This window comes from Lactuca saligna, chromosome 1 (assembly GCF_052625555.1).
Source record: "Lactuca saligna cultivar CGN05327 chromosome 1, ASM5262555v1, whole genome shotgun sequence".
NCBI lineage: Eukaryota > Viridiplantae > Streptophyta > Magnoliopsida > Asterales > Asteraceae > Lactuca > Lactuca saligna.
Window position 1 is genome coordinate 107,088,603 of NC_136417.1, and position 4,630 is coordinate 107,093,232.

A 4,630-nucleotide genomic window follows, 5' to 3' on the forward strand; every position below is an offset into this window, starting at 1 on the left:
TGCATGACTCTGAGAATAACTTAAATTTGACAGTTGTCAAAGTAATTAGTAACCAATCACCGACGAAATATTTTTTGCAACAGATTACAAATGAAATGAGTTTGAACTGAAATACCGACTAGATATAACTAACAGATTACCACCATAATCTAGAAATAACTCACTAAAAATACTAATAGATTTTATATGAAATAATAGAGATGATTTTGGCATTATAAAAAATAACAAACTCATGAAAAAATTAAATACAATTACACATTGAAAAAAAAAATCTTAAAACATAGTACATCAAATCTAAGTTCTAAAACCAACAAATATAAATCCACAAAAATGGTATTCATTACATTCATTCGTCGCTTACTTTAATACATAATCAAAAGACTAAAACAAAAACATCTTGAAAAGTATCTCCACCTTGAGGCCCACCACCTCCTTTTCTAACAAAGATGTTCTTTAAAATGCCACCATTAATATTAATTTTTGGCATTTATTATTCATTCATTGAATACTTTACAACTCAATCAAAAGATTAAAACAAAACCATCTTCGAAAGTAACTTCACCTTGAAAAAAAACGATCTTGAAAAGTAACTCCACCTTGAAGCACCACTTCCTATTTTTCTAACAAAGATGTTCTAACAAAGATTCTTTGGAATTCTATTATTGTCATCAGAAACATCTTTCGCAAGGAAAACAATCCACTTCACATCGGAATATGTGATTCCGATTCCGATCCCTCCGAAATGAAAACACACCTTCAGATCAACAATCTTATATTAAATCAAGTGAAAAAGGATGGAAACTTTAGCAAATACAGATTCAAATTAACACACCTTCAGATGAATCTTCTTGTGTTCCCTCAAACACCCTGTATGATATTCTCTTTCACACTGCAAGGAGGATAAATCTAGCAATCAGAAATGAAAACACCTCATAAATGGATCTTTTTTGAATGACCATTTCAACCTTGGACCAAAACTAAAACAAGCACTATACTACAGGGACCAAATTTATTGATATATGTTTAAGGAATAAGCATGAGAAGATCTAGTGATCAGATCTGCAACTTCCGTCAACATCGTCATCATCTCCAAACATCATTCAGTAAGAATGGAAAAAGATGTCAGATTTAGGCCCTACTTAAGGGTTACTCGAAATAGCATAAATTGGAAAGTTGAGCATTAAAAAGTTATTGACATCAAAACAATTACATAAGAAAACGTTTTATAAACTTACCTCTGAAAGGGAAAGGTGGAGTGGCCTCTGGACAAAGCCACAAAACCGACTCTTGAAATGCTATGAACACCTAACTGGTACCGATCTGATTCTAATAGACTGACAACAGATAAAATCATGTGAGTGACAGGCGAACAACATAAACTTCGAAACACCAAAAAACCGAGACAAAACAGCTTGAAAAGACATGATTCATAATGGTATAAATTAACGTATCAGTTAACTTACATGTTTTTTGATTTAAAATCATGCGGATCTTTGCTACTTTTCGGATCAATATAGTCTCTTTTAACGGCTCTTATGTGTAAATGGCCATATATATGCATAAATATTTTCTTTAACAGCTCTTATTTCTAATTATCAACAGTATTTTCATTTATTTACTTTGCCAAAACACATTATATATTTTTTTCTTGTTTAAGTGAGAATATTTACCATCATTTGATATTGTGATTATTCTAGGTTGAGTTTACATATTCATTGTTTAGCCTTTCAACATCAAAGCGTATAATTAGCATAAACTTCTTATAACATTTGATTATGAAATTAATGGTTTGACTAACAATGAAATTAATAATGTGTTAAATGAAATTGTAATAAACAAGTATATTGGTAATTATATTTATTTTAAACTTAAATTTCCTAAACAAACATATATTAATAAGGTACACGAAGTAAAGTCGTGCATATATTTATCATTTTACATCTCCTCAAGTTAAATCCGTAAGTATAAGAAAGCTCGACGAAAAAAGATTCGAATTTATAAAAATTCTATTAGAAAGTTTATTTGGATGATAAATGGATTACTCGCACCCGATGTTTTGATATTGGCACATTGTGCTTTATTTATTGCAGCTTTGCATTTAAAGTGTATTTGGATTCCTTCTTTGTTTCGCAAAAGTGTGAGTTTTACAACATGTGAGGGACAATTGAATGAGTTTTGATAAGCATGCCAAAAACATAAGACATGCACAAACTTTCAACGGAAGATTGATTTTTGCAGATCAAGTTCGTCGGTAAACATCTATTGTCGGTCAATCATTAATTTCTAGACTGATATAGTATTGAATATTTATCCACATATATTTATAAAATTGGTCTATGTTTCAAAACTAATGTTGTATTTAATGAACTTACCAAAACTAACTATGGTTAATGTGATAATTCTATCAAGCATCTCTTACATGGTATTACTCCATGAGTAACACCGAGAAACCCTAGACTACTAGTCTGATACTGTATACTCCTCCGATAAAGCTCTATATTCCTCAAAAAACAACAAAGGGGAAACATAACAACTGGTCAAAAAATTCAAAGAATGGTAAGGGTGTTGTAAGGGGGTAACTAGTCATCTACTAAGAACCATTGTGAACGAAGTCAACATCCAAGACAATAGCAATATGCATGTTTTCTAGGCAGTGGACATGTATATTACAAAAATTAAGCTACACAACAACCATTCAACTCCTACAATCGCAAGTCAGCAAGCACTATATCAAAAATGATCAACGAACACACCATAAAAGTTTAACCATCTGCTTATAGTAAGATTTTCTTTTTTTCACTGAAAGTGTGAAAGAAGGTGATGCCATTGTATGAGTCCTATAGTCCCTTTAAAATTTAGTGTCTGTATAGTATGAAAAAAAAAATATGGTCGTATCATACAAGTGTGGCTATTGGGTAGGAAATTTTGTTACTATAATCAATCATTTTATACAATATTGTGGCGTTAAACCGTCAATAGACACAGTTTTTTATTAATTATAGTGATTGTGTATCACCAACAGACAACACACATGTTGCTTCAGTGTGGCATTATGTAAAGAAATTTTCATACAATTCATATTTTACTAAAACTATTGGGTATCATTTGTAGACATACGATTATGGTGAACATGACCATGTTCACTAAATGAACACATGTAATTAATTACATAAATGACGATCTGTTAATAATTAGTCTCGCTTAGAGAGACACACAATTAAGTGCAACATAATGATAAGTATTATAAAGACACACATTTTATTAAAATTCTGGATTTAATATTGGCTTACGACCATATTTGTATTAATTATCATGACCGATGCTATCATTTAGGTATATAAAAATTTGTAACTATGACTATTTTACATCATTTAAACAAAGAAAATCAATTAAAAAATAAACGTAGTTGATTTATAGACACAATAGTGTTTGTAATTGTGACCAATATTCAATTTATTACCAAAAAATTGGTTATTAGTATAACCTATTTTATCATTTAGACACGCGAACATTGTTGAGTGTGACTATTGGTTGTACTATAATCATAGATAGTTATTTAAATTGTAGCCATCAGTATCCAGCCAAAACACGCAAACATTCACTCTACCTCGCATTCTCTTTTACACTCTTCATCACCACCACTCCATTTCTCCTTTTTACCTCTCACAACCCCACAAAATTTTTGGAAAAATAAGATCAAATAAAACCTATAATCAGGAAATCTTCATCATCTTAAAGTATCTGTGAAGGTAATCCTGAATTTTCTTTCATTCCACTTCACTTTCTTTCAATGTTTTACATGATTTCTTGCAATTTCTCCATCTTCTACTCCATTCTAGTGAAAGATCGTGAACACGTAAACATACACACATACACACAAACTCGCAGTTATGATGATGATGGTGGTAGGATTTCACCCAAAAACAACATGCATGTTGTAAATGGTGAAGTCCAAGGACCAAAACCTAAGTCAAAATCAACATAACACACTTTTCTACAAGTTATGGGTAAAAATCACCACATGCACCCTAAGTTGTATGTCAAAAATGATTTTGAAACATTTCAACCTCGTGAATGGTCTTCAAAACAACATGCATGTGATGATCTTCAAGCTTAGATGATTGATGCTCAAAGTTTCTTGTTAAAAGCTTTCAAATATGTTCATAAAGGATTTATTCTCAGATAAATACCTAAAACTCCTTTTTGATCAAGCCCAAGTTTTTCAAGAATCCCACTAATAAAATAAGATGATCTATAAAGTTTTAGAAAATAACTCATTTTTCTCGAATTATTATAGTTATTGCAATAAAATAGGGCAATAAATCATATAAATACTTTCTGAGGTCAATAGATCCTAGGTAAATTCTTGGATGACCACTATAGTAGATAATAATTTTCACAGCTCCTACACTATCTGTAAGGCTCCGACAAATATTTTCAAAGTTTTTCATAATGCATTCCTATTTTTCCCGGATTTTTGTATTTATAATGGACTAAAAACAGAAAAATTTTCTATAATATATTAGAACTGTAAATAAAAATTTGGATGGTTTTTCTATTCAGTATGCTATTTTTCTTCTACTTTCTAATATTATAACAATGAACTTTATTTCCCATGAGAATATGAAAA

General features: G+C 30.5%; 1 long non-coding RNA gene across 1 annotated transcript; it reads right to left on the bottom strand.

The window, feature by feature from the left end:
* Positions 1 to 359: 359 nt before the first annotated feature.
* Positions 360 to 1,371, bottom strand: LOC145000524 (uncharacterized). Its single transcript, XR_013661248.1, has 3 exons — positions 1,236 to 1,371; positions 833 to 889; positions 360 to 754 (listed from the first exon to the last, which is right to left on the bottom strand). It is a non-coding gene; the product is annotated as an uncharacterized LOC145000524 (long non-coding RNA).
* Positions 1,372 to 4,630: the final 3,259 nt, after the last annotated feature.